The 21,823-nt window shown below is 55.2% G+C and overlaps 1 protein-coding gene across 1 annotated transcript in view; it reads right to left on the bottom strand.

Annotated features, from left to right (window-relative positions):
• The window catches only part of EYS (eyes shut homolog), a 162,670-nt gene extending 148,806 nt beyond the window's left edge, over window positions 1-13,864 (bottom strand). Inside the window, 1 exon segment of the mRNA XM_068153724.1 lies at window positions 13,793-13,864. The gene's annotated coding sequence lies outside the window, so the exon portion shown is untranslated.
• Between the last annotated feature and the right edge of the window lie 7,959 nt (window positions 13,865-21,823).

The raw sequence follows: 21,823 nt of genomic DNA on the forward strand, positions 1-21,823 counted from the left end.
GAACACAACCAGGCTGGAGATCTGCTGCTGAGCAATCCCTGCTGGGTGTGAGGGTGCAGAGAAGCCTTTTGCCTCACCTATTCAACTATGCTTTGGCCACCATGAGAAGGGAGAGGAGAGGCTCTCATGCACTCCACCTCCAGGATAAGATGTTGGAGACAGAAATGATTCCTTTGTGGTGAATCTGGTGGGGGGTGGGGTGGGGCTTTGTTTCATGCCTGCTGGGAGTTCCCACCTGCAAAGAGTTCATTTCCCTGTGCTTTGGGGGAGTCATCTCTTATTGAGTTGCCTGAGCATGCTGAGGGACATGCAGTGTGGAAACAGAAAAGCACAGTTAGGGAAAGTTAAAGCACAAGAAAGATTAATGTTGGTTGGAGCAGACCTATCAGTGCTCCAGGCTGGGGACAGAGTGGCTGGGAAGTGCCCAGCAGGAAAGGCCCTGGGGGTTGCTAGGTGCCAGCAGCTGGAGATGAGCCAGGGGGTGCCCAGGTGGGCAAGAAGGCCACCAGCAGCAATGGTGTGGGCAGCAGGAGCAGGACAGGGATTGTCCTCCTGAACTTGGCTAAGGCCACAGCTTGAGTGCTGGGTTCAGGTTTGGGCTCCTGACTCCCAGAAGGACATTGAGGGTTGGAGCAGGGCCAGAGAAAGGCAACCAAGCTGGGGAAGGGTCTGGACAACACACACACACACACAGAATCACCAAGGTTGGAAGAGACCTCAGAGATCATCAAGTCCAACCTGTCACCACAGACCCCGTGACTAAACCATGGCACCAAGTGCCACATCCAATCCCCTCTGGAACACCTCCAGGGATGGTGACTCCACAACCCAGAGCTGGGGAGGAGCAGCTGAGGGAACTGGGGGACAATCCCTGCCCTGCTCCTGCTGCCCACACCACTGCTGCTCCAGCCCAGGCTGCTGGTGGTCTCTTGACCCCCTGGGCACTGCTGGCTCATCTCCAGATGCTGGCACCCAGCACCCCCAGGGCCTTTCCTGCTGGGCACTTTCCAGCCACTCTGCCCCCAGCCTGGAGCCTTCCTGGGGTTGCTGTGACCCCAGAGCAGGACCTGTTAAAGCTTTATTTCCCTCAGTGGAACAGCTGTGGAGTGTCCTCAGCAAATCAGTTTGTGCCCTCAGAGGTGGTTTAAGAGAGTTTGGGTTCTTTATTTTGGGGGGGGGTGGTGTATATCCCATTAGCCTTATAAGTTATTAAGTGTGTCTGCATGCCTGCTAGGAGCTAATTGATTCCAGCTTCAGACACATAATCAGCAATTTGAAAGGATTCCTACTTAATGATCAATTGGACTGGAGGAGAATCCAATCAATCCAGCACCACGGCCAAGATGGCTCAGGGAAGAAGCTATTAAGCAGGGAGAGCTGTGATGATCTTGCACAGCCCTGCACTGCCACCAGCATCACTCATCAAGTTCATGTGGACAGTTGGTGATGTCATGATTAATTAATTGGCTTTTGACAGTTCATTAACTGCCCCACACAAAGGTTGCAGTGGGAGCTCTAAGCTCAGCCCAACCCAACCCTGCTCTGGCTCTGCCCAGGCTGGGGCTCACCCATGGCCCTCTGCACCACAGCTCTGCCTCTCTGAAGCATCTCCAAGGATAGGGATGCAGACACCTCCCTGGGCAGCCTGGGAGAACACTTTCAGGCCAGAAGGTTCTGCTAATGCCCAACCTAAGCCTCCTCTGGGTCACCTTGAGGCCATTTCCTCTCCTCCTGTCACTTATTCCCAGGCAGAAGATAGCTTCAGACCATCACCCTCAGCTATGACAATAATTAACCTATTGCTTTGTAACCAGAAATAGGACTGCTCAGTACCCTGCACTGCCACAGGCAGTGGGGCCCTCACTACAGCAAGGAGGAAATTGAGGCACTGGAGCAGGTCCAGAGAAGGGCAACAAAGCTGGGTAGGGGTCTGGAGAAAAGCCAACCACACCATGGCCACCAAACCCTGGCCCCCAGTGCCATAGCCACAGCTTGCTGGAACCTCTCCAGGGATGGGGACTCCACCACCTCCCTGGGCAGCCTCTGCCAGTCCCTGATGACTCCTTCAGTGAAGAAATGCGTCCTAAGACCTAAAATAAATGATTGACCATTTCAGGACTCAGGACCAGTGTCCTAGCTCAGGCAAGAGAATAGAATAGAGTAGAATAAACCAGGTTGGAAAAGACTTCAGAGATCATCAAGTCAAACCTATCACCCAACACCATCTAATCAACTAAACCATGGCACCAAGTGCCTCAGCCAGGATCTTCCTAAACACCTCCAGGGATGGGGACTCCACCACCTCCCTGGGCAGCACATTCCAATGGCCAATCTCTCTTGCTGGGAAGAACTTCTTCCTAACCTCCAGCCTAATCCTCCCCTGGCACAGCTTGAGACTGTGTCCTCTTGTTCTGGTGCTGCTTGCCTGGGAGAAGAGACCAACCCCCACCTGGCTACAACCTCCCTTCAGGGAGTTGCAGACAGCAAGAAGGTCTCCCCTGAGCCTCCTCTTCTGCAGGCTAAGCAACCCCAGCTCCCTCAGCCTCTCCTCACAGGGCTGTGCTCCAGACCCCTCCCCAGCTTTCTTGCCCTTCTCTGGACACCTTCCAGCAACTCAACATCTTTCCTAAGCTGAGGGGCCCAGAACTGGACACAGGACTCAAGGTGTGGCCTAACCAGTGCTGAGCACAGGGCACAATGACTTCCCTGCTCCTGCTGGCCACACTCTTCCTGATGCAGGCCAGGATGCCCTTGGCCTTCTTGGCCACCTGGGCACACTGCTGGCTCATGTTCAGCTGCCCCCAGGTCCATCTCTGCCTGGCTGCTCTCAGCCACTCTGCCCCCAGCCTGTAGCACTGCCTGGGGTTGTTGTGGCCAATGTGCAGCACCTGGCACTTGGATGTGTTCAATCTCCTGCCCTTGGCCTCTGCCCATCTGTCCAGCCTGGCAAGGTCCCTCTGCAGAGCCTCTCTACCCTCCAGCAGATCAACTCCTGCCCCCAGCTTGCTGTCATCTGCACATTTCCTGCTGATGGACTCAATCCCCTCCTCCAGATCATCAATGAAGATATTGACCAGGCTGGGGCCCAGCACTGCTCCCTGGGGCACACCACTGGTGCCTGGCTGCCAGCTGGCTGTGGCACCATTCCCCACCACTCTCTGGGCTCAGCCTCCAGCCAGTTCCTAACCCAGCTCAGAGTGCTGCTGTCCAAGCCACTGTACCAGCAGCCTACTGCATGTGGCAGCCTTCCTGTGTCTCAGCATGGGGAAGCCTCTGTGAAGGCATCTTGGAGCCTCTGCTTTCAGTGTTTGACCACAGACCTTTCAGCTGTATTTCAAACCTCCAAAGCTTGCCCCAGGACAAGGACAAATGGCCACAGACTCAAACCCAGGAGGTTCCAGGGAGACATCAATAAAAAGTTCTTCACTCTGAGGGTGTCAGGAGGAGGTGAGGAGCTGGAGCAGAGGAGGTGCCACAGGAGCAGAAGGGAAAACTTCCTCCCTGTGAGGGTGCTGAGCCCTGGAGCAGGCTGCCCAGAGAGGTTGTGGAATCTCCTTCTCTGGAGCCTTTCCAGCCCCACCTGGATGTGTTCTGGGTGCCCTGCTCTGGCAGGGGGTTGGACTGGCTGAGCTCCAGAGGTCCCTTCCAGCCCCTTGCATCCTGTGACAAAGCAGGAGGCTGGATTTATTAGGTGATAAAAATGTCACAGCCATGGTGTGACCTTTCCTCTCATATGCCAACCAAATGTCACTGCTCACCACTCTCAAACACAAACTTCACAGTGCTGCCATGATTTAGTGCCCCACACAGCTGCTCCTTCACCCTCCACCCCCTAGCCAGGGGAAGGGAAAAAATATAGATCCTCCTGGCTTGAGAACTGAACAGGTAAAGCTAAAGCTGTGCCCCTGCCCACGGCAGGGGACTTGGGACTGGGTGACCCTGGAGGTCCCTTCCAACCCTGACCATTCTATGATTCTAAAGCTGCCCTCAAAAGCCAAGCAGGAGGAGGAATTCATTCAGCAACAGGCCCTCTCCAGGAAAGCAGAGCTCCACACCACTCCAGCACATGGTTTAGTGGCCATAGGGATGTTGGGTTGATGGTTGGACCCTCCAGACCCTTCCCCAGCTCTGTTGCCCTTCTCTGGAGCTGCTCCAGCCTGAAACAAGGGTACAGCAGCTGTGAGTGAAGGAACTGCACTACACAGACCCCACCTCACCCCAGCCTCCCTTCAGGGAGTTGGAGAGAGCAAGGTCTACCCTCAGCCTCCTCTTCTCCAGACTAAACAACCTCCTGCCCTGCTGAGGCCACATCTGGAATATTGCATCCAGTTCTGGGCCCCTCAGCTCAAGAAGGAGCTCAGGGAACTGCTGCAGAGAGTCCAGAGCAGAGCCACAGAGCTGCTGCAGGCAGTGGAGCATCTGCCTGTGAGGCCAGGCTGAGGGAGCTGGGAGCAGAGGAGCCTGAGGGCTGCCCTCATTGCTGGGGATCAAGATGTGCAGGGCTGGAGCCAGGCTCTGCTCAGGGATGTCCAAGCACAGCACAAGGGGCACTGGGGGCAAGCTGGAGCAGAGGACATGCCAGGGGAACAGGAGGGGAAATACTTTGTCCCTGGAAGGGTGCTGAGGCCTGGAGCAGGCTGCTCAGAGAGGTTGTGGAGTCTCCTCTGGAGCCTTTCCAAACCCTCCTGGCTGTGTTCCTGTGTGCCCTGCCCTGTGTGCCCTGCTCTGGCAGGGGGTTTGGCCTGGATGACCTCCAGAGGTCCCTTCCAACCCCTACCAGTCTGTGAACCCCAGCTCTCTCAGCTGCTCCTCCCCAGCCCTCTTCTCCAGACCCTTCCCCAGCTCTGTTGCCCTTCCCAGGACCTGCTCCAGGCCTCAATGTCCTTCTGGGAGTGAGGAGCCCAAACCCGAACCCAGCACTCAAGCTGTGGCCTCCCCAGTGCCCAGTCCAGGGGCACCATCCCTGCCCTGCTCCTGCTGCCCACACCACTGCTGCTCCAGGGGCACCATCCCTGCCCTGCTGCCCACACCACTGCTGCTCCAGGGGCACCATCCCTGCCCTGCTGCCCACACCACTGCTGCTCCAGGGGCACCATCCCTGCCCTGTTCCTGCTGCCCACACCACTGCTGCTCCAGGGGCACCATCCCTGCCCTGTTCCTGCTGCCCACACCACTGCTGCTCCAGGCCAGGCTGCTTGTGGCCTCCTTGGCCAGCTGGGCCCCCCCGGCTCATCTCCAGCCAGCTGGTGATCAGCACCTCCAGGTTCTTTTCTGCTGGACCACTTTCCAACCACTTTTCCCCCAGCCTAGAGCTCCCAGGGGGTTGCTGTGACCCAAGAGGAGCACCCAGCAAGGCCCCCTGCTGGCTCAGCAGCTGACACCCACACAAGCAGCAGCAGGTTAGAAACCAGCCTTACAATAAAACCTGGATCCCCTAAGTGCCAAGGAGCTCAGCTCCTCACACCACTGCTGTGCCCTCTGCTAAACTCTGCATCGATTCCTGAGCTCAGGCAGCTCTGGAGCCTACCTTGGGGATGCTTCAAAGCTTCCTGCAGTCAATGGGCCGCTGCTTTAATTGTAAAAGCAAACTTGGTGAAAGCTCCAGCTCCAGCCATCAAACACCCTGCAAGCTGCTGTTGATAAAGTCAGCCTCACCACCCAGGCAGCATTTGGCTTTGCTTCAAGACTTGCACGGGCCCAGGGCTGTTCAATCTGTGCACCAACGACCTGGCTGAGGGCACTGCCAGCCAGTTTGCTGAGGACACACAACTGGGAAGGGTGGCTGATGCTCCCTCCCCCCCACCAAGGCTGTGCTGCCATTGAAGAGGACCTGGACAGGCTGCAGAGCTGGGTGGGGAGAGGTGGAATGAAATCCAACAAGGGCAAAGGCAGAGTCTGGCATCTGGGAAAGGCAACCTCATGGAGCAGGACAGGCTGGGGGCTGACCTGCTGGGAAGCAGCACAGAGAAGAGGGAGCTGGGGGTGCTGGTGGGGAGGAGGATGCCCAAGAGCCAGCAATGAGCCCTAGGGACCAAGAAGGCCAAGGACAGCCTGGGTACATTACAAGGGCTATGGAGAGTAGCGTCCAGAGGGGTTCTTCTGCTCCTCTGCTCTGCCCTGCTGAGGCCACATCTGGAATATTGCATCGAGTTCTGGGCCCCTCGGCTCAAGAAGGAGCTCAGGGAACTGCTGGAGAGAGTCCAGAGCAGAGCCACAGAGCTGCTGCAGGCAGTGGAACATCTGCCTGTGAGGCCAGGCTGAGGGAGCAGGGGCTTGGAGCTGGGAGCAGAGGAACCTGAAGGCTGCCCTCATAGCTGGGGATGAAGACAGAATCATAGAATCAATAAGGTTGGAAAAGACCTCAGAGATCATCAAGTCCAACCTGGCACCCAACACCTCATGACTACTAAACCATGGCTCCAAGTGCCACATCCAATCCCCTCTTGAACACCTCCAGGGATGGGGACTCCACCACCTGCCTGGGCAGCACATTCCAATGGCCAACAACTCTCTCTGGGAAGAACTTTCTCCTCACCTCCAGCCTGAACCTCCCCTGGCACAGCCTGAGACTGTGTCCTCTTGTTCTGGTGCTGGGTGCCTGGGAGAAGAGACCAACCCCCACCTGGCTACAACCTCCCTTCAGGGAGTTGCAGACAGCAAGAAGGTCTCCCCTGAGCCTCCTCTTCTCCAGGCTAAGCAACCCCAGCTCCCTCAGCCTCTCCTCACAGGGCTGTGCTCCAGACCCCTCCCCAGCTTTCTTGCCCTTCTCTGGACACCTTCCAGCAACTCAACATCTTTCCTAACCTGAGGGGCCCAGCACTGGACACAGGACTCAAGGTGTGGCCTAAGCAGTGCTGAGCACAGGGCACAATGACTTCCCTGCTCCTGCTGGCCACACTCTTCCTGATCTGCAGGGCTGGAGCCAGGCTCTGCTCAGGGATGTCCAAGCACAGCACAAGGGGCAAGGGCTGCAAGCTGGAGCAGAAGAGGTGCCAGGGGAACAGGAGGGAAAACTTTGTCCCTGTGAGGGTGCTGAGCCCCGGAGCAGGCTGCCCAGAGAGGCTGTGGAGTCTCCTCTGGAGCCTTTCCAAACCCTCCTGGCCGTGTTCCTGGGTGCCCTGCCCTGGCAGAGGGCTTGGATTCAATGTCCTCCAGAGGTCCCTTCCAACACCAGGAATTCTGTGACTAACTCCAGCAGACAAAATTCCTCCTTCCCAGGCTGTGATGTAAATGTGGCTCTCAAAAGGGGAGGAAACTCAACAACAATGAAGCCTGAGAGGACATTTTCAGCTTTGGAGTGGAGAGGGGGCTAGGAATAAATAAGTTCAGGATAATTCTCTATTCATAGTATCATAGAATCATTCAGGGTTGGAAGGGACCACAAGGATCATCTAGTTCCAACCCCCCTGCCATGGGCAGGGACACCCCACACTAGATCAGCCTGGCCACAGCCTCATCCAGCCTGGCCTTAAACACCTCCAGGGATGGGGCCCCAACCACCTCCCTGGACAACCCATTCTAGGGCTTCACCACTCTCATGGGGAAGAACTTCCTCCTCACATCCAGCCTGAATCTCCCCACCTCCAGCTTCATTCCATTCCCCCTAGTCCTATCACTACCTGACATCCTGAGCAGTCCCTCCCCAGCCTTCTTGTAGCCCCCTTCAGATACTGGAAGGCCACAATGAGGTCACCTGGGAGCCTTCTCTTCTCCAGACTGAACAGCCCCAACTCCTTCAGTCTGTCCTCACAGGAGAGGTGCTCCAGCCCTCTGCTCATCCTCCTGGCCCTTCTCTGGACACCTTCCAGCACCTCCAGATCCCTCATGGAATAGGGGCTCCAGAACTGGAGGCAGTACTCCAGGTGGGGTCTCAGCAGAGCTGAGCAGAGGGGGAGAATCACCTCCCTTGCCCTGCTGGCCACACTTCTCCTGATGCAGCCCAGGATCTGATTGGCTTTCTGGGCTGCAAGTGCACACTGAGAGCTCATGTTGAGCTTTTTGTCCACCAGCACCCCCAAGTCTCTCTCCTCAGGGCTGCTTTCCAGCCAGTCCCTGCCCAGCCTGGATTTGTGCCTGGGATTGCCTCCACCCAGCTGCAGGACCCTGCCCTTGGTCTTGTTGAACCTCCTGAGGTTGGCTTGTGCCCACCTCTCCAGCCTGTCCAGGTCCCTCTGGATGGCCTCCCTTCCCTCCAGCTGTCTGCTGCACCACACAGCTTGGTGTCATCAGCAAACTTGCTGAGGGTGCACTCAGTGCCACTGTCCATGGCACCCACAAAGATGTTGAACAAGCCTGGTGCCAGGACTGATCCCTGAGGGACTCTGCTTGTCCCTGGCCTCCACTGGGACATTGACCATTGACAGCCACTCTTTGGCCACCAAGCCAGTTCCTTATCCATCTAGTGGTCACCCATCCAACCCATGTGTCACCAGCCTGGAGACCAGGCTGTGGTGTGGGGAGAGGTGGAATGAAATCCAACAAGGGCAAGGGCATGTTTGCCTTTCACACACCTCAGAGGGAAAAGTTTCCAATCAGGCTACAAATTAGCCCTAAGGACCCAGAATGAGAATTTTACCTGGCAGAAGGAAAAGGTTTGAATAAAATCTTTATCTCGTTTGTGAGCACAGAGATAACCTCAGGTAGGCCACAGACCTCATTAGGAATTTTATGCTGCTCAATAGGCTGTTAAGAGCTGAGATGTGGAATGAATTTCACTGTGGGAAGATGCTGAAATATTAACCTTTTTTTTGGGTGCCTAAATGAACAGTAATTTCTGTGCTAGGCTCCTTTTTCCTCTGATCATAACCTTTTCTAGTTTACATCAGGGTTATGGGATTCCTCCTTGACAAAGCCCTCTCAGCTCAGCCCAACCCAACCCTGCTCTGGCTCTGCCCAGGCTGGGGCTCACCCATGGCCCTCAGCACCACAGCTCTGCCTCTGTGAAGCACCTCCAGGGATAGGGATGCAGACACCTCCCTGGGCAGCCTGGGCCAGGCCTGGACAACCCTCTCAGGCCAAAAGGTTCTGCTAATGTCCAACCTAAACCTTCCCTAGGTCACCTTGAGACCATTTCCTCTCCTTCTATCACCTGAGACTGGGGAGCAGAGCCCAACCCCCAGCTCCCTGCAGCCTCCTCTCAGGGAGCTGCAGAGAACAATGAGGTCTCCCTCAGCCTCCTCTTCTCCACACTCAACACCCCCAGCTCCCTCAGCTGCTCTTCCCCAGCCCTCTTCTCCAGACCCCTCCCCAGCTTTCTTGCCCTTCTCTGGACACCTTCCAGCAACTCAACATCTTTCCTAACCTGAGGGGCCCAGAACTGGACACAGGACTCAAGGTGTGGCCTAACCAGTGCTGAGTTCAGGGCACAATGACCTCCCTGCTCCTGCTGGCCACACTCTTCCTCATGGCAGGCCAGGATGCCATTGGCCTTCTTGGCCACCTGGGCACACTGCAGGCTCATGTTCAGCCTACTCTCAACCAGTACCCCCAGGTCCCTCTCTGCCTGGCTGCTCTCAGCCACTCTGACCCCAGCCTGTAGCACTGCCTGGGGTTGTTGTGGCCAATATGCAGCACCTGGCACTTGGATGTCTTCAATCTCCTGCCCTTGGACTCTGTCCATCTGTCCAGCCTGGCAAGGTTCCTCTGCAGAGCTCTCCTAGCCTCTAACAGATCAACTCCTGCCCCCAGCTTGCTGTCATCTGCACATTTACTGCTGATGGACTCAATCCCCTCCTCCAGATCATCAATAAAAATATTGACCAGGCTGGGGCCCAGCACTGATCCCTGGGGCACACCACTGGTGCCTGGCTGCCAGCTGGCTGTGGCACCATTCCCCACCACTCTCTGGGCTCAGCCTCCAGCCAGTTCCTAACCCAGCTCAGAGTGCTGCTGTCCAAGCCAGGGGCTGACAGCTTGGCCAGGAGTTTGCTGTGGGGGATGGTGTCAAAGGCCTTGCTGAAGTCCAGCCTACATCCCCAGCCTCTCCTACATCCACCAGGCAGTCCCCTTGCGCATGGAAGGAGATCAGGTTGGAGAGGCAGGATCTGCCCTTCCTCAATCCATGCTGGCTGGGCTGATCCCTTGGCCATCCTGCAGGTGTGCAGTGATTGCCCCCAGGATAATCTGCTCCATCACTTTCCCTGGCACTGAGGTCAGGCTGACTGGCCTAGAGTTTCCAGGTTCCTCCATCCAACCCTTCTTGTGGATGGGGACCACATTGGCCAGTTTCCAGTCATCTGGGACCACTCCAGTGAGCCAGGACTGGAGGAAAATGATGGAGAGAGGCTTGGCCAGCTCATCTGCCAGCTCTCTCAGCACCCTAGGATGGGTTCCATGGACTTGTGGCTTAGCAAGTCCCTAACTAATTCCTTCTTACCTTCCAGCCTAGCCCCTGCTACTCTTTCTTCTCTGCATTGAGAGGTTCTCAGGAAAGAGCCAGCAGAGGAAGGGTCCTGCTTCAGAATGCTCTTGAGCAAGCCTCTGCCAGGAGCTTGATGCCAATTACCTGCTTTGTTTAAGCAGGAAGCTGCTCCAGCCGCACTTGAAAAGGAGTTTACACCTTCAGCTGCAGCCGCTCTCTCAGAGGGGGCTAAAACTCCACACAGAGGACAGAGAGCCCCTTTCAAGCTCTTCCTCACACAAAGACCCTGGAAGCAGGAGCCAAGTTGGCTTTGGTCTCTCTTCCCTCCCCCACGGAGCCTTTGTGGCCATGTCTGGCCATCCACCTGCAGAAGGCTGGCAGGAGGCTGCCTCAGAGCAGCTGCCTGATGCACTTCTCCTAATGAACAAAACTCTCTCTCCAGGCACTGACATCAGAAGCTGTCTTCAAGGTGAGGCAGCAGCTTCTGAAGAGCTCCTGTTGCAAAATGCCAGATATAGCTGCTTGGAAGTCCTATCTAGGGCAGGCTTTGAAGAGAGCTGTGCCAGTGGAGGCAGCAGGGAATGGAGGCACTCAGATCTTCACAGAGCTAAAATGGAGTTGCTTCGACCCAGGGAAACAGCTGAGTGGCCTCCAAGAGGGGGCAGGAAGACTGGGGAGGAGGGAGAGATTCTTGCCAGTGAGGGTGGGGGAGCGCTGGCACAGGTTGCCAGGGAGGCTCTGGATGCCTCCTCCCTGGAGATGTTCAAGACCAATCCCACCTCTAAGCCATGTCCTCAAGACCACCACATCTACCATCTTTTAAACACTTGGAGGCCTGGGCATTCAGCCACCTCGCTGGGCCAGGCTTGGAGAAGCCTTCCAGGCAAGGAGGTTCTGCTGAAGTCCAACCTAAGCCTCCCCTGAGCCAACCTGAGGCCCTTCCCTCTTCTCCTATTGCCTCCATTCAGCACAGAGCTGGGGCTAGGCTCCAGCAGTGGCTCCAGCACACAGCAGCCCCTCCCCAGCACAGAAAGGGAAAGGGAGAAGCAGAGCAGAGCCACAGGGTGGGGTGAAAACAGACTGAAGGAAGCAGCCAACCCCCCTCCAGCAGATGGGACAGAAAGGGACACCCAGCCCAGGCAAGGGCAGCACTCACAGCATGCAGGCAGGCTCCAGGAGCAGGGTGAAGAGAAGTGCAAGCAGGAAGCTGTGGAACTGAGCTCTCCTCCCCAGAGCTGCCCTTTTCTCCTGGCTGTGCTGCTGAGCAGATGAGACAACACACCTGTGACCTAACTGCACTCAGCTGTGAGGCTGCCACAGAGCATTTATAGAAGGGGGGGGGGGGAAATGGGGGAGGGAATAAAAATGGATCTTTGTCTCTCTCTTTTAATTAACAAATAATTATTATGATTTATAATTGCTGCAATGATTGGACTGATCCAGGAAGTCAAGGCTCCAGAGTTATTGATAGCTGATGGAACAGCTTCTTCATCACCTGCCTTGGAGATCCTGATTAACCTTTCAACATCTTTCACTGCTTCTATGATTTTTTAGGGTGAGATGTGCATGAAATACAACCTGAGGAGGAAAGTGACTTTGGCTCCAGCTCTGGTGCCAGGCAGGAGCAGCAAGCCACACCTCCAGCACTGTGGGGGACAGGCCATGGGCTCAGCTGGCATCATGGAATCAAATGATGGCTTGAGCTGGAAGGGACCTGCAAAGCTCATCCAGTTCCCACCCCCCTGCCATGGGCAGGGACACCTCCCACCAGCCCAGGCTGCTCAAGGCCTTATCCAGTCTGGCCTTGAATACCTCCAGGGAGTACATCCACAGCCTCCCTGGGCAGCCTGTGCCGGTGTCTCACTGCCCTCACTGGCAAGAATTTCTTCCTCATCTCCAGTCTAAATCTACCCTCCTCAAGCTTCAATCCATTCTCCCTCATCCTATCACTGCAGGCCCTTGAGCATTTCCAGGGGGTGTCTCAAACACTTCACAGCAGGCTTCTTCCCCAAAGCAGTGGTGTTGAGTGGTGAAAGCAGGGCCATGATTTGGCTTTCTCTATCAGCTGCCCATGGCTAAAAGAGCAGCAGGAGCTTGGGGCTCAGGTGTCCCTGGTGTGGCTGGGACTAGAGAATGGATGCTGGACTGACAGGGTGGGGGGAGTCACAGAATCACTGAGTGGTAGAGGTGGAAGGGACCTCCAGAGATCATCAGGGCCAACCCCCTGCTCAAGAAGGGGCACAAAGAACACATCCAGGTAGGGCTGGAAAGCCTCCAGAGAAGGAGACTCCACAGCCTCTCTGGGCAGCCTTCTCCAGGGCTCAGCACCCTCACACCAAGGAAGTTTCTCCTCCTGCTGAGGTGGAACCTCCTGGGCTTCAGCTGGTGTCCACTGCCCCTTGTCCTGTCCCAGGACACCACTGAGCAGAGCCTGGCCCTTTCTTGCCCCCCACCCCTCAGATATTTACAGGCATTGCTCAGATCCCCTCTCAGCCTTCTCCTCTCCAGCCAAAATGCATCAGTGCTGAGAGGAAGCCATCCTCCTGCTGCACCTATCACAGTCAGCTCCTGTCAGCACATCCACCCTGTCACAAACCTTATTTTCTCACTAATCTTCTCCTGCCTGCCAAACAGGCATGGGAAACAATAATGCTGGAAAAAATGATGTCAAGAATCAGAAATCACAAATCAAGGTAAGGTAAAACACCAGAGAGGAAATCAACTCCCCCAAATGACTGTGGGAACACAAATGTCCAGGTTTCTAGCTGCCAATCCAAGCCTCCCCTGGCACAGCTCCAGGCCTTTTCCTTTCATGCTATCATCCCAGACTAGGAAGCAGAGCCCAACCCCAACCAGATCATCCAGTCCAACCTTCAACCCAACCCAGCCCCACCACAGCCACTAAACCCTGGCCCCAAAGTGCCATGGCCACAGCTTTCTGGAACCCCTCCAGGGATGGGGACTCCACCACCTCCCTGGGCAGCCTCTGCCAGTCCCTGACCACTCTTGCAGCACAGACATTGTTCCTCCTAATCTCCAACCTATCCCTCCCCTGGCACACTCCAGGCCATTTCTTCTCATCCTATCCCTTGTTCCTGGGGAGCAGAGCCCAACCCCCAGCTCCCTGCAGTCTCCTCTCAGGGAGCTGCAGAGAGCAAGGAGGTCTCCCTCAGCCTCCTCCTCTCCACACTCAACACCCCCAGCTCCCTCAGCTGCTCCTCCCCAGCCCTCTTCTCCAGACCCTTCCCCAGCTCTGTTGCCCTTCTCTGGCCCTGCTCCAACCCTCAATGTCCTTCTGGGAGTGAGAGCCCAAACCTGAACCCAGCACTCAAGCCTCCTCTTCTCCACACTGAACACCCCCAGCTCCCTCAGCTGCTCCTCCCCAGCCCTCTCCTCCAGCCCCATAAACCCCTTTTGGGGAACATCTCTCACCCTGCCCAGTTTCTGCTCCAGCAAAAGCAAAGCTTCCCCAGCGTGCACCACCTCACACCAGCCAAAAGTGAGCTCTGTCCCCTCTCCCGCTTCACCAAGCCAGCTCCTGAGCCTGCCTGCAGCTCTATATTTAGCCCAGACTTTATCTTTTGTAATCTGCTGATGGCTTACAGCAGGCCACCATCTGCTGTGCTCCACCACCACCACCACCAGCAGCAGCAGCTAAAGCACAGCCTTGGCATTTCAGCAGCACAAACTTCACTTACCACTTCTTTTGCAGGCACTGAAGGGATGAGATCAAACCTGGCAGTAAACCAAAACACAGCAACAAAAAAACCCCAAACCCTGAAACCCAACAAGAGCCAAAGGTAGCCAAGCCAGGGTCAGAGGAGCTGGGGTTGTTCCAGGGCTCCTGCTGTGGACTGGGAAGCTGGGAAAGCTCTTTTGTTGCTAGGGAAACCTGACGCTGAGGATTTGTTGACAGCATCAGAGGGTATTTGTTGGGCTGGAGGCTGCCTTGCTGGAGGGGGAAGGCAGCAACCCTGCTGCTGAGAGAGAAGCAGCAACTCCAAGTGGCTTCAGTTTGCTCCCCTGGAAGGATTCTTTTCCCTGCCTCACCTCTCATCATGGGATCAGAGATACAAAGGGCTGCTCTTGGTGTTAGGAAAAAGAAATGAATACACACACACATATATATGTATGTTAATGACACATAATCTGCCTGGCTGCTCCCTAGGCAGGTAGCTCACCCTCCTAAAACCTTTACTCAGGGTGTAAGGTTCATAGAATCAATAAAGTTGGAAAAGAGCTCAGAGATCAGCAAGTCCAACCTATCACCCAACACCTCATGGCTACTAAATCATGGCACCAAGTGCCACATCCAATCCCCTCTTGAACACCTCCAGGGATGGGGACTCCACCACCTCCCTGGGCGGCACATCCCAATAGCCAATCTGTTTCTCTGGGAAGAACTTTCCCCTCATCTCCAGCCTAAACCTCCCCTGGCACAGCTTGAGACTGTGTCCTCTTGTTCTGGTGCTGCTTGCCTGGCAGAAGAGACCAACCCCCACCTGGCTACAACCTCCCTGCAGGGAGTTGGAGAGAGCAAGAAGGTCTCCCCTGAACCTCCTCTTCTCCAGGCTAAGCAACCCCAGCTCCCTCAGCCTCTCCTCACAGGGCTGTGCTCCAGACCCCTCTCCAGCTTTCTTGCCCTTCTCTGGACACCTTCCAGCAACTCAACATCTTTCCTAACCTGAGGGGCCCAGAACTGGACACAGGACTCAAGGTGTGGCCTAAGCAGTGCTGAGCACAGGGCACAATGACTTCCCTGATCCTGCTGGCCACACTGTTCTTGATGTGCATGGCTGGATCCAGGCTCTGCTCAGGGATGTCCAAGGACAGCACAGGGCACAATGACCTCCCTGCTCCTGCTGGCCACACTCTTCCTGATGCAGGCCAGGATGCCATTGGCCTTCTTGGCCACCTGGGCACACTGCTGCCTCATCTTCAGCCTACTCTCAACCAGCACCCCCAGGTCCCTCTCTGCCTGGCTGCTCTCAGCCACTCTGTCCCCAGCCTGTAGCACTGCCTGGGGTTGCTGTGGTCAATGTGTAGAACCTGGCACTTGGATGTGTTCAATCCCACATCTAAGTGCTGGGTTTAAATTCACTGATTATGTTTAATTTCAGTAATTATTGTTAATAAGTCATTATGCTTGAGTCTATCATTGGTAGTGAGGTATGTTTGGGTTCACTGTTGTTGGTAAGTTGCTGTGTTTGAGTTCATTATTGGTAGTAATGTTTAAGTCCATTATTGGTAGTAAATTATGTTTAAATGGTGTCCCTCAGGTGTCCATAGTGGGAGCAGTGCTGTTCAGTGTCCTCATCACTGACACAGAGGCTGAGGCACCCTCAGCAGGTGTGAAGGTGGCACCAGGCTGAGTGGTGAGGTTGGGAGCACTGAAGGATGGGTTGGGAGCCATCCAGAGGGACCTGGGCAGGCTGCAGAGAACTGAGATAAGGAGAACCTCATGAAGTTCAGTGCAAGTGAAGTGCAAGGTCCTGCACTTAGGTTGGAGCTGTTCAGAAGGGGCTGTGGGGATAGGACAAGGGGCAGGGGTCTGGAACTGGAGCAGGGCAGGGTTAGGTTGGGCATCAGGAGGAAGTTCTGCACAGTGAGGGAGGGCAGACACTGGCACAGGCTGCCCAGGGAGGTGGTGGAGGCTCCATCCCTGGAGACTTGCAAGGGTTCAGCTCCTCTCAGCTGCTCCTCTCCAGCCCTGTTCTTCAGGCCCTTCACCAGGTTCATTACCCTTCTCTGGACCTGCTCAAGGACATAGCAAGTTCCATCTAAACCTGAGGAGAAAGTCCTTCATTTTTGAGGCTGACAGCCCTGGAGCAGGCTGCCCAGAGAGGTGGTGGAGTTTCCTTCTCTGGAGACTTTCCATCCTCACCTGGGTGTGTTCCTGTCTGACCCGCCATGGGCTAACCTGCCTTGGCAAGGGGTTTGGGCTCAACCTTCCAGCCCCTGCCATCCTGTGACTCTGCAGGTGGTGACAGCCAGTCCTGATCTAACTTTGCTCAACCAGAGCAAAGCCTGGGCTCTTTCCTAGCTGCCTGTAATTTCTCTGAGCACCTGAAGCGAGCTGCAGAGATAAATGTCTCCCTTGTTTTGGCCAAGGAGCGGCACGTCGGTGCTCTGCAGTGCCTGGCTGCCGCCTGTGAGCACGGCTCAGCCCCTGCAGCTGGCCTGCGGAGGGGATGACACATCACTTAAGTTTCAATTAGCTCCCCGGCTGCAGAATTTCAATGGGATTATGCGCGGCATAAGCCCTTGCTGCCACGGGCTGCTGCGAGGTGATTTACAGCCCCTGAAATGAAAGGCCAACAGCTAAGCAGCCGCAGATTCCTGTGCTCCAGCAGCTCCTGCAGCCTCCTGGCTCTTTCTTTTCCCCACACGGATTTGGTGATCCTGGAACATAAGACTTTTAATTCTTTTGTTTGCTTGTTTCTTCCTTTCTTCCCTCCTTTCCCCTTCTTTCCTTTATTTCTTTCCTCCTTTCCCTACTTTCCTCCTTTCCCTTCTTTCCTTTATTTCTTTCCTCCTTTCCCTTCTTTCCTTTATTTCTTTCCTCCTTTCCCTTCTTTCCTTTATTTCTTTCCTCCTTTCCCTTCTTTCCTCCTTTCCCCCTTTCCCTTCTTTCCTCCTTTCCCCCTTTCCCTTCTTTCCTTTATTTCTTCCCTCCTTTCCCCCTTTTCCTCCTTTCCCCCCTTTCATTCCTTTCCTCCTTTCCCCCCTTTCATTCCTTTCCTCCTTTCCCCCCTTTCCCTCCTTTCCTCCTTTCCCTCCTTCTGTCCTTTCCCTCCTTCCCTCCTTCTCCCAGGCAAGCAGCACCAGAACAAGAGGACACAGTCTCAAGCTGTGCCAGGGGAGGTTTAGGCTGGAGGGGAGGAGAAAGTTCTTCCCAGAGAGAGTTGTTGGCCATTGGGATGTGCTGCCCAGGGAGGTGGTGGAGTCCCCATCCCTGGAGGTGTTCAAGAGAGGATTGGATGTGGCACTTGGTGCCATGGTCTAGCAGTCATGAGGTGTTGGGTGACAGGTTGGACTTGATGATCTCTGAGCTCTTTTCCAACCTTATTGATTCTATGATTCTTTCAGGGTGCTGAGCCCTGGAGCAGGCTGCCCAGGGAGGTGTTGGAGACTCCATCTCTGGAGTCACTCCAAAGCCATCTGGATGTGCTCCTGTCTGACCTTCTCTAGCAAACCTGCTTTGGCAGGGGCGTTGGGCTCGATCTCCAGGAGTCCCTTCCAAGCCCTGCCATCCTATGTGTTGTTTAAGGCTCACAGAGGGAATTTGTATCACCATTAAGAACAGGAAATGGAATGGAATAGGATAGAATGGAATAGGACAAAATAGAATGGGATGGAATGGACTAGACTAGGATGGAATGGAATAGACTAGGATGGAATGAACCAGGTTGTAAGAGACCTGTCAACCTATCACCCAACACCATCTCATCAACTAAACCATGGCACCAAGCACCCCATCCAGTCTCTTCCTAAACACCTCCAGGGATGGTGACTCCACCACCTCCCTGGGCAGCACATCCCAATGGCCAATCTCTCTTGCTGGGAAGAGCTTCCTCCTCACATCCAGCCTCAACCTCCCCTGGTGGATTGGCAGAAGGGCTCTTTTGCTTGTGACATTTACAAGGTGGTAAGGGAGCTCCACCAAGGCCCTGGGGAGATGACAAAACCAAAGGACATTTTCTCCCTGCTCCTGGGAAGCTGAACCAGTCATTGATTGTTAAATTAGCCTCCACTCTCACAAGCCCCTTTACAGCTGCCTTTGATCGACTGCCTTCTTCCTCAGAGAAAGAACTTGGCCCCTGCCACAGAGCTCTGCTGGAACAGGTTGCTCCAAAGAGTAAACTCTGCCCCAGTGCTCCTCTGTGCTCACAGGCTCACAACATCACACTGTCACAGAACTTTCTGGCTTGGAAGGGACCACCAAAGGTCACCCAGGAGTAATACCACTGCTGGAATGTCTGCATTGGTTTCAAGCTAACCAATACAATCTCTGCCTCTGCTTGCTTTCAGCCATTGAGGTAGAACCATGGAATTGTCTGAGTTGGAAAAGCTCTCAGAGATCATCCAGTCCAACCTTCAACCCAACCCCACCACAGCCACTAAACCCTGCCCCAAAGTGCCATGGCCACAGCTTTCTGGAGCCCCTCCAGGGATGGGGACTCCACCACCTCCCTGGGCAGCCTCTGCCAGTCCCTGACCACTCTTGCAGCAAGGAAATTTTTCCTCCTAATCTCCAACCTAACCCTCCCCTGGCACAATCCCAGGCCATTTCCTCTCCTTCTATCACCTGAGACTGGGGAGCAGAGCCCAACCCCCAGCTCCCTGCAGTCTCCTCTCAGGGAGCTGCAGAGAGCAATGAGGTCTCCCTCAGCCTCCTCTTCTCCACACTCAACACCCCCAGCTCCCTCAGCTGCTCCTCCTCAGACCCTTCCCCAGCTCTGTTGCCCTTCTCTGCACCTGCTCCAGCCCTCAATGTCCTTCTGGGAGTGAGGAGCCCAAACCTGAAGCCAGCACTCAAGCTGTGGCCTCCCCAGTGCCCAGCCCAGGGGCACAATCCCTGCCCTGCTCCTGCTGCCCACAACCATTGCTGCTCCAGGCCAGGCTGCTGGTGGCCTCTTTGGCCAGCTGGGCACAGCAGTGATTCTTCTGCTCCATCTCCTCTCTAACATGCACACCAGGCTGTGCAGATGCCAACTGACACTCTGGAGTGAAAAGCTGAACACTTAGGTAGCAAAGAGATATTAGCATGGAAACCACACAGCCTGGAAGGCTGCAAGGTTCAGCCTCCTGCTGCAGGGGGAAGGGGGGGTGGGTGGGGGGAAAAATGGGATTTTGAGCTCCTGTAGTTGCTGTATTCAAATGTGCCTTTGAAATGGAGATTTCACATCTGGTATCTCCTCACCTGTGTCTCAGCCTTGCCTGGGAGAGAGTTGTTTGGCCTCCAGGCAAAGCCACAGCAGGGCCTGAGTTAACAAAAGGAATGGCCAGGCTGATAACCTGCCCCAGGGAGTAGTCTGCCACAGAACAGCTTCCAAAAGCCTTCCTGCTCTTAGAACCTCTACCCAAAGAGCAGAACCTCTGGAGGGCTTTGCATCAAAAGAAGAAACACACACCCCCCATGCCTGAAAGGAAAAAGAAATGGAACAGCAAGAAAACTTGCACCAGGGGAGGCTTAGGTTGGACTGCAGCAGAACCTTCTGGCCCAAAAGGCTTCTCCAAGCCTGGCCCAGGCTGCCCAGGGAGGAGGCTGAGTGCCCATCCCTGGAGGTGTTTCAGAGGCAGAGCTGTGGTGCTGAGGGCCATGGGTGAGCCCCAGCCTGGGCAGAGCCAGAGGATGGCTGGGCTGGAGGATCTCAAAGGGCTTTTGGATCCTAAATGGTTCCACGATTCTAAGCCACAAGCCTGTCATGCTGTCAGAAATGGGCTCCATTGCACACTGTGTCCAGCTTCTTTGTGTCCAGCTGCTTCAGAATGTCAAGACACCTCCAAAGCTCACCCAACTCCCACCCCCAGCAGTCAGCAGGGACATCCTCCACTGGATCAGGTTGCTCAGAGCCCTCTCCAGCCTCACCTTGAATGTCTCCAGAGCTGGAGCCTCAACCACCTCCCTGGGCAGCCTGTTGCAATGTTCCAGCAGCCTCCTGGTGCAGGACTTGTCCCTCACAGCCAATCTCAATCTGCTCAGCTCTCTTAGGGGGCCACATCCAGTCTGATCTTGAGTATCTCCAGGGATGGAGCCTCAACCACCTCCCTTGGGCAGCCTGTTGCAGTGTTCCAGCAGCCTCCTGGTGCAGAACTTGTTCCTCACAGCCAATCTCAATCTGCTCTGCTCTAGTTTGAAAGGCTCTGAGTGCAGCTCAGTGCATTGCCCACAGGTTGCTTCCCACCTCTTCTTTCCAGTATTTGATGTGACTCTTCCTCATGAGGTTTCAGGGCTGTGCCTTCAGAAGGAGTCACAGATTGATTCACATACTGCATTGGCTTGGAAGGGACCCTCCAAGGGCATCTTGTCCAACCCCCCTGGCAGGCAGCAGGGACTCCTCCAACTAGAGCAGGTTGCCCAGAGCCTCACCTTGAATATCTCCAGGGATGGATCCCCAACCACCTCTCTGGGCAACCTGTTGCAGTGTGCCAGCAGCCTCCTGCTGCAGGACTTGTCCCTCACATGCAATTTCAATCTGCTCAGCTCTCTTAGGGGGCCACATCCAGTCTGATCTGGGATGGAGCCTCAACCACTTCCCTGAGCAGCCTGTGCCAGCATTTCCCCACCCTTACTGTGCACACTCCTGGTGTCCTGACTCCCAGACTTGGCTCTTCAGCTCTAAGTAGGGCAGGGAGTGTGGTTCTGTCAGGAGCACAGCCTGGCCTGCTCTGCTTGTTCCCTGCTCTCCTTGATGGCTTTACAGCCCATGCTGAGAGTGATCCTTTGAGCCATGCCCTTTCAGAGTCCACACCTGCAACACCATAGAAGAGTAATGGTATGGGGAAAAAAACCCAAACCAAACAACCCTGACAGCCTTTAGTGAGCCACAGAGCCTGAGTTTGGGTTTATATTAGGTGTTTAAGCCCAGGCTGGATGAGGCTCTGGCCAGCCTGATCTAGTGTGGGGTGTCCCTGCCCATGGCAGGGGGTTGCAACTAGATGATCCTTGTGGTCCTTTCCAACCCTGACTGATACTGTGATATTGTCAGCTCCTTGCTGCTGTAGGTCACTGAGAACTGCCTGGGAATGGGAAATGCTTTGCTAGCCTCCCTCTGGAGTGGCTAAACCTCCCCTTGAGGCCATTTCCTCTCCTATCACCTGGTCCTAGGGGGCAGAGCTCAACCCCTACCTCTCTCCAGCCTCCTCTCAGGGAGCTGCAATGAGGTCTACTTCAGCCTCCTCTCCTCCACACTGAACCCCCCCCAGCTCCCTCAGCTCCTCCTCCCCATCCCTCTTCTCCAGACCCTTCCCCAGCTCTGTTGCCTTTCTCTGACCCTGCTCCAAGCCCTCAACATCCCTCAGGGAGTGAGGAGCCCAAACCTGAGCCCAGCACTCAAGCTGTGACTCCAGCGTGGCTTAGGCTTTATTTAGTGCTGTAAGTTCATTTTGGAGCACCTCAGAGGGCTGTAAAATGAAAGCCTTGAAGTAACCTGTGAGCTCATTTGGATTTTCATCACTGAATTAGCATTAATTAACCATGAGTCATTAGGAAACATTTTCACAGCAGAGTGCAAACACAGTGCTGCTCTGGTTTCCAACAGCTGCTAACTGGGGCAGAGCCTCTTGGCTCTTGTGATGCTCTGAGGCCTCTGCAAGGGAGGAGTATGAGGGTGCAAAGTCAGAGCTGGTCCTGAGCACACTTCTCTGATGCTCCTGGAGGAATTCCCCCTGCACCCCCCTTCTGTGCCAGGGTCTCCCCTCTGCACCCCCCTTCCCTGGGGCCTGGCTCCTCTGTGTTTG

This window comes from Melanerpes formicivorus, unplaced genomic scaffold (genome assembly GCF_026170545.1).
Source record: "Melanerpes formicivorus ecotype bairdi unplaced genomic scaffold, bMelFor1.0.p_v2 SCAF_26, whole genome shotgun sequence".
Lineage (NCBI taxonomy): Eukaryota > Metazoa > Chordata > Aves > Piciformes > Picidae > Melanerpes > Melanerpes formicivorus.